This window comes from Oncorhynchus kisutch, unplaced genomic scaffold (genome assembly GCF_002021735.2).
Source record: "Oncorhynchus kisutch isolate 150728-3 unplaced genomic scaffold, Okis_V2 scaffold998, whole genome shotgun sequence".
NCBI lineage: Eukaryota > Metazoa > Chordata > Actinopteri > Salmoniformes > Salmonidae > Oncorhynchus > Oncorhynchus kisutch.
In genome coordinates, this window is record NW_022262943.1 from 87,019 (window position 1) to 97,739 (window position 10,721).

At 40.5% G+C, this 10,721-nt stretch overlaps 10 non-coding genes across 10 annotated transcripts; all 10 read left to right on the forward strand.

Annotated features, from left to right (window-relative positions):
- The first annotated feature begins 1,108 nt into the window (after nt 1-1,108).
- Nucleotides 1,109-1,181, forward strand: trnav-cac (transfer RNA valine (anticodon CAC)). The gene has a single exon. It is a non-coding gene; the product is annotated as a tRNA-Val (tRNA).
- Nucleotides 1,182-1,769: 588 nt separating this feature from the next.
- On the forward strand, nt 1,770-1,842 carry trnav-aac (transfer RNA valine (anticodon AAC)). Its single transcript has one exon. It is a non-coding gene; the product is annotated as a tRNA-Val (tRNA).
- A 513-nt stretch (nt 1,843-2,355) lies between these two features.
- trnav-cac (transfer RNA valine (anticodon CAC)) lies at nt 2,356-2,428 on the forward strand. The gene has a single exon. It is a non-coding gene; the product is annotated as a tRNA-Val (tRNA).
- Nucleotides 2,429-3,603: 1,175 nt separating this feature from the next.
- Nucleotides 3,604-3,676, forward strand: trnav-cac (transfer RNA valine (anticodon CAC)). The gene has a single exon. It is a non-coding gene; the product is annotated as a tRNA-Val (tRNA).
- A 1,176-nt stretch (nt 3,677-4,852) lies between these two features.
- Nucleotides 4,853-4,925, forward strand: trnav-cac (transfer RNA valine (anticodon CAC)). The gene has a single exon. It is a non-coding gene; the product is annotated as a tRNA-Val (tRNA).
- A 588-nt stretch (nt 4,926-5,513) lies between these two features.
- Nucleotides 5,514-5,586, forward strand: trnav-aac (transfer RNA valine (anticodon AAC)). Its single transcript has one exon. It is a non-coding gene; the product is annotated as a tRNA-Val (tRNA).
- A 513-nt stretch (nt 5,587-6,099) lies between these two features.
- Nucleotides 6,100-6,172, forward strand: trnav-cac (transfer RNA valine (anticodon CAC)). Its single transcript has one exon. It is a non-coding gene; the product is annotated as a tRNA-Val (tRNA).
- A 1,176-nt stretch (nt 6,173-7,348) lies between these two features.
- On the forward strand, nt 7,349-7,421 carry trnav-cac (transfer RNA valine (anticodon CAC)). Its single transcript has one exon. It is a non-coding gene; the product is annotated as a tRNA-Val (tRNA).
- A 1,176-nt stretch (nt 7,422-8,597) lies between these two features.
- On the forward strand, nt 8,598-8,670 carry trnav-cac (transfer RNA valine (anticodon CAC)). The gene has a single exon. It is a non-coding gene; the product is annotated as a tRNA-Val (tRNA).
- Nucleotides 8,671-9,258: 588 nt separating this feature from the next.
- On the forward strand, nt 9,259-9,331 carry trnav-aac (transfer RNA valine (anticodon AAC)). Its single transcript has one exon. It is a non-coding gene; the product is annotated as a tRNA-Val (tRNA).
- Nucleotides 9,332-10,721: the final 1,390 nt, after the last annotated feature.

The window sequence follows — 10,721 nt, forward strand, 5'->3', positions numbered from 1 at the left end:
TAAACCTTGCAGTCTACCGAGATTATTTTCTGTCATTACAGCTGCTTGATGTGACCGCTAGTTTTTAATGGGTACTATACACAATACCCCATAATGACAAAGCGATAACATATAGTTTTTATTAATGAAAATTTAAAAAAAAAAAAAACTTATTTACATACGTTTTCAGACCCTTTGCTATGAGGCTGGAAATTGAGCTCAGGTCCATCCTGTTTCCATTGATCATCCTTAGATATTTCTTTAACTTGATTGGAGTCCACCTGTGGTAAATTCAAATGATTGGTCATTTCTGCAGCATTGAAGGTACCCAAGAACACAGTGGCTTCCATCACTCTTAAATGGAAGAAGTTTTGAACCACCAAGCCTCTTCCAAGAGCCGGCGGCACACAATAATTCCCAGCTTCTCAAGCCTTATTGCTTAATTAATGGACTAAGTAATTTCTGATTTCATTAGGTTCTGAGAGCGATAAATGCCCCACCCAGCCAAAGTCAGTCACACCCTTTGAACTCCACTCATTAGGTTTCTGTAGTGTAGTGGTTATCACGTTCGCTTAACAACGCGAAAAGTCCCCCGGTTTGAGACCGGGCGGAAACATATTTTTTTAAATTGGACAGTAAGCCTATTCACTTAGGACTCGGTCCCAATTTCGGAATTCATGCTTTTCCTTCGCACTTCTCAATATTTGCTATTCAGACATACCTTTTTTAGTCGCGTAACGCACTCTGCATGTGTGGCTAGCTTGGGCGCTCTGAATACATTCCTGCTACGTGTGGTCTGAGGTCCATAATGATTCAAATAGTTTACCATGCCAGGGTAAGCTGACAAGAAACACAGCCCTTATTTCAAGTGTTTTTAAAATCCCCCGTTGGGAATATGAATGGTGGAAAAACGATTGGAACCATTTTCCTGTTTGACCGCTAGTTTTTAATGGGTATTATGGCTCTTTCTGTGGTACTCAATTTGGGATATTATGTGAGGTAGACTTGTGGGCATTCCTAATATTTTCCACGACATCCTCTTTTTGTATTGTAGTTTCAGTAGTGTAGTGGTTATCACGTTCGCCTCACACGCGAAAGTCAGTCACACCCTTAGTTTTCCACACATTAGGTTTCCGTAGTGTAGTGGTTATCACGTTTGCCTCACACGCGAAAGGTCCCCGGTTCGAAACCGTGCGGAAACATTTTGTAATATTCAATATTTCCCAATGCCCAGAGGCTAGCATTTGGTTTGAAACAGTTGAGTTTTGTCTAAACCTTGCAGTCTACCTAGATTATTTTCTGTCATTACAGCTGCTTGATGTGACCGCTAGTTTTTAATGGGTACTATACACAATACCCCATAATGACAAAGCGATAACATATAGTTTTTATTAATGAAAAAAATATTTTAAAAAAAACTTATTTACATACGTTTTCAGACCCTTTGCTATGAGGCTGGAAATTGAGCTCAGGTCCATCCTGTTTCCATTGATCATCCTTAGATATTTCTTTAACTTGATTGGAGTCCACCTGTGGTAAATTCAAATGATTGGTCATTTCTGCAGCATTGAAGGTACCCAAGAACACAGTGGCTTCCATCACTCTTAAATGGAAGAAGTTTTGAACCACCAAGCCTCTTCCAAGAGCCGGCGGCACACAATAATTCCCGGCTTCTCAAGCCTTATTGCTTAATTAATGGACTAAGAAATTTCTGATTTCATTAGGTTCTGAGAGCGATAAATGTCCCACCCAGCCAAAGTCAGTCACAGCCTTTGAATTCCTCTCATTAGGTTTCTGTAGTGTAGTGGTTATCACGTTCGCTTAACACGCGAAAGGTCCCCGGTTCGAGACCGGGCGGAAACATATTTAAAAAAATTGGACAGTAAGCCTATTCACTTAGGACTCGGTCCCAATTTCGGAATTCATGCTTTTCCTTCGCACTTCTCAATATTTGCTATTCAGACATACCTTTTTTAGTCGCGTAACGCACTCTGCATGTGTGGCTAGCTTGGGCGCTCTGAATACATTCCTGCTACGTGTGGTCTGAGGTCCATAATGATTCAAATAGTTTACCATGCCAGGGTAAGCTGACAAGAAACACAGCCCTTATTTCAAGTGTTTTTAAAATCCCCCGTTGGGAATATGAATGGTGGAAAAACGATTGGAACCATTTTCCTGTTTGACCGCTAGTTTTTAATGGGTATTATGGCTTTTTCTGTGGTACTCAATTTGGGATATTATGTGAGGTAGACTTGTGGGCATTCCTAATATTTTCCACGACATCCTCTTTTTGTATTGTAGTTTCAGTAGTGTAGTGGTTATCACGTTCGCCTCACACGCGAAAGTCAGTCACACCCTTAGTTTTCCACACATTAGGTTTCCGTAGTGTAGTGGTTATCACGTTTGCCTCACACGCGAAAGGTCCCCGGTTCGAAACCGTGCGGAAACATTTTGTAATATTCAATATTTCCCAATGCCCAGAGGCTAGCATTTGGTTTGAAACAGTTGAGTTTTGTCTAAACCTTGCAGTCTACCGAGATTATTTTCTGTCATTACAGCTGCTTGATGTGACCGCTAGTTTTTAATGGGTACTATACACAATACCCCATAATGACAAAGCGATAACATATAGTTTTTATTAATGAAAAAAATATTTTAAAAAAAACTTATTTACATACGTTTTCAGACCCTTTGCTATGAGGCTGGAAATTGAGCTCAGGTCCATCCTGTTTCCATTGATCATCCTTAGATATTTCTTTAACTTGATTGGAGTCCACCTGTGGTAAATTCAAATGATTGGTCATTTCTGCAGCATTGAAGGTACCCAAGAACACAGTGGCTTCCATCACTCTTAAATGGAAGAAGTTTTGAACCACCAAGCCTCTTCCAAGAGCCGGCGGCACACAATAATTCCCAGCTTCTCAAGCCTTATTGCTTAATTAATGGACTAAGTAATTTCTGATTTCATTAGGTTCTGAGAGCGATAAATGCCCCACCCAGCCAAAGTCAGTCACACCCTTTGAACTCCACTCATTAGGTTTCTGTAGTGTAGTGGTTATCACGTTCGCTTAACAACGCGAAAAGTCCCCGGTTTGAGACCGGGCGGAAACATATTTTTTAAAATTGGACAGTAAGCCTATTCACTTAGGACTCGGTCCCAATTTCGGAATTCATGCTTTTCCTTCGCACTTCTCAATATTTGCTATTCAGACATACCTTTTTTAGTCGCGTAACGCACTCTGCATGTGTGGCTAGCTTGGGCGCTCTGAATACATTCCTGCTACGTGTGGTCTGAGGTCCATAATGATTCAAATAGTTTACCATGCCAGGGTAAGCTGACAAGAAACACAGCCCTTATTTCAAGTGTTTTTAAAATCCCCCGTGGGGAATATGAATGGTGGAAAAACGATTGGAACCATTTTCCTGTTTGACCGCTAGTTTTTAATGGGTATTATGGCTCTTTCTGTGGTACTCAATTTGGGATATTATGTGAGGTAGTCTTGTGGGCATTCCTAATATTTTCCACGACATCCTCTTTTTGTATTGTAGTTTCAGTAGTGTAGTGGTTATCACGTTTGCCTCACACGCGAAAGTCAGTCACACCCTTAGTTTTCCACACATTAGGTTTCCGTAGTGTAGTGGTTATCACGTTTGCCTCACACGCGAAAGGTCCCCGGTTCGAAACCGTGCGGAAACATTTTGTAATATTCAATATTTCCCAATGCCCAGAGGCTAGCATTTGGTTTGAAACAGTTGAGTTTTGTCTAAACCTTGCAGTCTACCGAGATTATTTTCTGTCATTACAGCTGCTTGATGTGACCGCTAGTTTTTAATGGGTACTATACACAATACCCCATAATGACAAAGCGATAACATATAGTTTTTATTAATGAAAATTTAAAAAAAAAAAAAACTTATTTACATACGTTTTCAGACCCTTTGCTATGAGGCTGGAAATTGAGCTCAGGTCCATCCTGTTTCCATTGATCATCCTTAGATATTTCTTTAACTTGATTGGAGTCCACCTGTGGTAAATTCAAATGATTGGTCATTTCTGCAGCATTGAAGGTACCCAAGAACACAGTGGCTTCCATCACTCTTAAATGGAAGAAGTTTTGAACCACCAAGCCTCTTCCAAGAGCCGGCGGCACACAATAATTCCCAGCTTCTCAAGCCTTATTGCTTAATTAATGGACTAAGTAATTTCTGATTTCATTAGGTTCTGAGAGCGATAAATGCCCCACCCAGCCAAAGTCAGTCACACCCTTTGAACTCCACTCATTAGGTTTCTGTAGTGTAGTGGTTATCACGTTCGCTTAACAACGCGAAAAGTCCCCCGGTTTGAGACCGGGCGGAAACATATTTTTTTAAATTGGACAGTAAGCCTATTCACTTAGGACTCGGTCCCAATTTCGGAATTCATGCTTTTCCTTCGCACTTCTCAATATTTGCTATTCAGACATACCTTTTTTAGTCGCGTAACGCACTCTGCATGTGTGGCTAGCTTGGGCGCTCTGAATACATTCCTGCTACGTGTGGTCTGAGGTCCATAATGATTCAAATAGTTTACCATGCCAGGGTAAGCTGACAAGAAACACAGCCCTTATTTCAAGTGTTTTTAAAATCCCCCGTTGGGAATATGAATGGTGGAAAAACGATTGGAACCATTTTCCTGTTTGACCGCTAGTTTTTAATGGGTATTATGGCTCTTTCTGTGGTACTCAATTTGGGATATTATGTGAGGTAGACTTGTGGGCATTCCTAATATTTTCCACGACATCCTCTTTTTGTATTGTAGTTTCAGTAGTGTAGTGGTTATCACGTTCGCCTCACACGCAAAAGTCAGTCACACCCTTAGTTTTCCACACATTAGGTTTCCGTAGTGTAGTGGTTATCACGTTTGCCTCACACGCGAAAGGTCCCCGGTTCGAAACCGTGCGGAAACATTTTGTAATATTCAATATTTCCCAATGCCCAGAGGCTAGCATTTGGTTTGAAACAGTTGAGTTTTGTCTAAACCTTGCAGTCTACCTAGATTATTTTCTGTCATTACAGCTGCTTGATGTGACCGCTAGTTTTTAATGGGTACTATACACAATACCCCATAATGACAAAGCGATAACATATAGTTTTTATTAATGAAAAAAATATTTAAAAAAAAACGTATTTACATACGTTTTCAGACCCTTTGCTATGAGGCTGGAAATTGAGCTCAGGTCCATACTGTTTCCATTGATCATCCTTAGATATTTCTTTAACTTGATTGGAGTCCACCTGTGGTAAATTCAAATGATTGGTCATTTCTGCAGCATTGAAGGTACCCAAGAACACAGTGGCTTCCATCACTCTTAAATGGAAGAAGTTTTGAACCACCAAGCCTCTTCCAAGAGCCGGCGGCACACAATAATTCCCGGCTTCTCAAGCCTTATTGCTTAATTAATGGACTAAGAAATTTCTGATTTCATTAGGTTCTGAGAGCGATAAATGTCCCACCCAGCCAAAGTCAGTCACACCCTTTGAATTCCTCTCATTAGGTTTCTGTAGTGTAGTGGTTATCACGTTCGCTTAACACGCGAAAGGTCCCCGGTTCGAGACCGGGCGGAAACATATTTAAAAAAATTGGACAGTAAGCCTATTCACTTAGGACTCGGTCCCAATTTCGGAATTCATGCTTTTCCTTCGCACTTCTCAATATTTGCTATTCAGACATACCTTTTTTAGTCGCGTAACGCACTCTGCATGTGTGGCTAGCTTGGGCGCTCTGAATACATTCCTGCTACGTGTGGTCTGAGGTCCATAATGATTCAAATAGTTTACCATGCCAGGGTAAGCTGACAAGAAACACAGCCCTTATTTCAAGTGTTTTTAAAATCCCCCGTTGGGAATATGAATGGTGGAAAAACGATTGGAACCATTTTCCTGTTTGACCGCTAGTTTTTAATGGGTATTATGGCTCTTTCTGTGGTACTCAATTTGGGATATTATGTGAGGTAGACTTGTGGGCATTCCTAATATTTTCCACGACATCCTCTTTTTGTATTGTAGTTTCAGTAGTGTAGTGGTTATCACGTTCGCCTCACACGCGAAAGTCAGTCACACCCTTAGTTTTCCACACATTAGGTTTCCGTAGTGTAGTGGTTATCACGTTTGCCTCACACGCGAAAGGTCCCCGGTTCGAAACCGTGCGGAAACATTTTGTAATATTCAATATTTCCCAATGCCCAGAGGCTAGCATTTGGTTTGAAACAGTTGAGTTTTGTCTAAACCTTGCAGTCTACCGAGATTATTTTCTGTCATTACAGCTGCTTGATGTGACCGCTAGTTTTTAATGGGTACTATACACAATACCCCATAATGACAAAGCGATAACATATAGTTTTTATTAATGAAAAAAATATTTGAAAAAAAACTTATTTACATACGTTTTCAGACCCTTTGCTATGAGGCTGGAAATTGAGCTCAGGTCCATCTTGTTTCCATTGATCATCCTTAGATATTTCTTTAACTTGATTGGAGTCCACCTGTGGTAAATTCAAATGATTGGTCATTTCTGCAGCATTGAAGGTACCCAAGAACACAGTGGCTTCCATCACTCTTAAATGGAAGAAGTTTTGAACCACCAAGCCTCTTCCAAGAGCCGGCGGCACACAATAATTCCCAGCTTCTCAAGCCTTATTGCTTAATTAATGGACTAGGTAATTTCTGATTTCATTAGGTTCTGAGAGCGATAAATGCCCCACCCAGCCAAAGTCAGTCACACCCTTTGAACTCCACTCATTAGGTTTCTGTAGTGTAGTGGTTATCACGTTCGCTTAACAACGCGAAAAGTCCCCGGTTTGAGACCGGGCGGAAACATATTTTAAAAAATTGGACAGTAAGCCTATTCACTTAGGACTCGGTCCCCAATTTCGGAATTCATGCTTTTCCTTCGCACTTCTCAATATTTGCTATTCAGACATACCTTTTTTAGTCGCGTAACGCACTCTGCATGTGTGGCTAGCTTGGGCGCTCTGAATACATTCCTGCTACGTGTGGTCTGAGGTCCATAATGATTCAAATAGTTTACCATGCCAGGGTAAGCTGACAAGAAACACAGCCCTTATTTCAAGTGTTTTTAAAATCCCCCGTTGGGAATATGAATGGTGGAAAAACGATTGGAACCATTTTCCTGTTTGACCGCTAGTTTTTAATGGGTATTATGGCTCTTTCTGTGGTACTCAATTTGGGATATTATGTGAGGTAGACTTGTGGGCATTCCTAATATTTTCCACGACATCCTCTTTTTGTATTGTAGTTTCAGTAGTGTAGTGGTTATCACGTTTGCCTCACACGCGAAAGTCAGTCACACCCTTAGTTTTCCACACATTAGGTTTCCGTAGTGTAGTGGTTATCACGTTTGCCTCACACGCGAAAGGTCCCCGGTTCGAAACCGTGCGGAAACATTTTGTAATATTCAATATTTCCCAATGCCCAGAGGCTAGCATTTGGTTTGAAACAGTTGAGTTTTGTCTAAACCTTGCAGTCTACCGAGATTATTTTCTGTCATTACAGCTGCTTGATGTGACCGCTAGTTTTTAATGGGTACTATACACAATACCCCATAATGACAAAGCGATAACATATAGTTTTTATTAATGAAAAAAATATTTAAAAAAAAACTTATTTACATATGTTTTCAGACCCTTTGCTATGAGGCTGGAAATTGAGCTCAGGTCCATCCTGTTTCCATTGATCATCCTTAGATATTTCTTTAACTTGATTGGAGTCCACCTGTGGTAAATTCAAATGATTGGTCATTTCTGCAGCATTGAAGGTACCCAAGAACACAGTGGCTTCCATCACTCTTAAATGGAAGAAGTTTTGAACCACCAAGCCTCTTCCAAGAGCCGGCGGCACACAATAATTCCCAGCTTCTCAAGCCTTATTGCTTAATTAATGGACTAAGTAATTTCTGATTTCATTAGGTTCTGAGAGCGATAAATGTCCCACCCAGCCAAAGTCAGTCACACCCTTTGAACTCCACTCATTAGGTTTCTGTAGTGTAGTGGTTATCACGTTCGCTTAACAACGCGAAAAGTCCCCGGTTTGAGACCGGGCGGAACATATTTTAAAAAATTGGACAGTAAGCCTATTCACTTAGGACTCGGTCCCAATTTCGGAATTCATGCTTTTCCTTCGCACTTCTCAATATTTGCTATTCAGACATACCTTTTTTTAGTCGCGTAACGCACTCTGCATGTGTGGCTAGCTTGGGCGCTCTGAATACATTCCTGCTACGTGTGGTCTGAGGTCCATAATGATTCAAATAGTTTACCATGCCAGGGTAAGCTGACAAGAAACACAGCCCTTATTTCAAGTGTTTTTTAAAATCCCCCGTGGGGAATATGAATGGTGGAAAAACGATTGGAACCATTTTCCTGTTTGACCGCTAGTTTTTAATGGGTATTATGGCTCTTTCTGTGGTACTGAATTTGGGATATTATGTGAGGTAGACTTGTGGGCATTCCTAATATTTTCCACGACTTCCTCTTTTTGTATTGTAGTTTCAGTAGTGTAGTGGTTATCACGTTCGCCTCACACGCGAAAGTCAGTCACACCCTTAGTTATCCACACATTAGGTTTCCGTAGTGTAGTGGTTATCACATTCGCCTCACACGCGAAAGGTCCCCGGTTCGAAACCGTGCGGAAACATTTTGTAATATTCAATATTTCCCAATGCCAGAGGCTAGCATTTGGTTTGAAACAGTTGAGTTTTGTCTAAACCTTGCAGTCTACCTAGATTATTTTCTGTCATTACAGATACTTGATGTGACCGCTAGTTTTTAATGGGTACTATACACAATACCCCATAATGACAAAGCGATAACATATAGTTTTTATTAATGAAAAAAATATTTTTAAAAAAACGTATTTACATACGTTTTCAGACCCTTTTGCTATGAGGCTGGAAATTGAGCTCAGGTCCATCCTGTTTCCATTGATCATCCTTAGATATTTCTTTAACTTGATTGGAGTCCACCTGTGGTAAATTCAAATGATTGGTCATTTCTGCAGCATTGAAGGTACCCAAGAACACAGTGGCTTCCATCACTCTTAAATGGAAGAAGTTTTGAACCACCAAGCCTCTTCCAAGAGCCGGCGGCACACAATAATTCCCGGCTTCTCAAGCCTTATTGCTTAATTAATGGACTAAGTAATTTCTGATTTCATTAGGTTCTGAGAGCGATAAATGTCCCACCCAGCCAAAGTCAGTCACACCATTTGAATTCCACTCATTAGGTTTCTGTAGTGTAGTGGTTATCACGTTCGCTTAACACGCGAAAGGTCCCCGGTTCGAGACCGGGTGGAAACATATTTTAAGAAATTGGACAGTAAGCCTATTCACTTAGGACTCGGTCCCAATTTCGGAATTCATGCTTTTCCTTCGCACTTCTCAATATTTGCTATTCAGACATACCTTTTTAGTCGCGTAACGCACTCTGCATGTGTGGCTAGCTTGGGCGCTCTGAATACATTCCTGCTACGTGTGGTCTGAGGTCCATAATGATTCAAATAGTTTTCCATGCCAGGGTAAGCTGACAAGAAACACAGCCCTTATTTCAAGTGTTTTTAAAATCCCCCGTGGGGAATATGAATGGTGGAAAACAATTGGAACCATTTTCCTGTTTGACCGCTAGTTTTTAATGGGTATTATGGCTCTTTCTGTGGTACTGAATTTGGGATATTATGTGAGGTAGACTTGTGGGCATTCCTAATATTTTCCACGACTTCCTCTTTTTGTATTGTAGTTTCAGTAGTGTAGTGGTTATCACGTTCGCCTCACACGCGAAAATCAGTCACACCCTTAGTTTTCCACACATTAGGTTTCCGTAGTGTAGTGGTTATCACATTCGCCTCACACGCGAAAGGTCCCGGTTCGAAACCGTGCGGAACAATTTTGTAATATTCAATATTTCCCCAATGCCAGAGGCTAGCATTTGGTTTGAAACAGTTGAGTTTTGTCTAAACCTTGCAGTCTACCTAGATTATTTTCTGTCATTACAGATACTTGATGTGACCGCTAGTTTTTAATGGGTACTATACACATACCCCATAATGACAAAGCGATAACATATAGTTTTTATTAATGAAAAAAATATTTTTAAAAAAACGTATTACATACGTTTTCAGACCCTTTGCTATGAGGCTGGAAATTGAGCTCATAGCAAAGGGGTTTGTCTAACACCTTGCTGTCTATCTCTCCGACCTGTGGATCAATGTTTGCCGTTTTTTTGGGGGACCTCCTCCGTGCGATCTGTATGAATGTGACCAGACTGACAGCTTCTCTGAGCCAGGCAAATTCATTTATCAGGGTCATTGTAATGGATATATCCAAATAAATGGCAATATAATCCAAGGTAAAACAAACAAAAATGTAGATTGGTTTTCTGTCATTACAGCTGCTTGATGTGCGGCTAGTTTTTAATGGAAACCACACAATACCCCATAATGACAAAGCGATAACATATAGTTTTTATTAATGAAAAAAATATAAAATAAAAAAAACTTATTTACATACGTTTTCAGACCCTTTGCTATGAGGCTGGAAATTGAGCTCAGGTCCATCCTGTTTCCATTGATCATCCTTAGATGTTTCTTCAACTTGATTGGAGTCCACCTGTGGTAAATTCAAATGATTGGTCATTTCTGCAGCATTGAAGGTACCCAAGAACACAGTGGTTTCCATCACTCTTACATGGCCC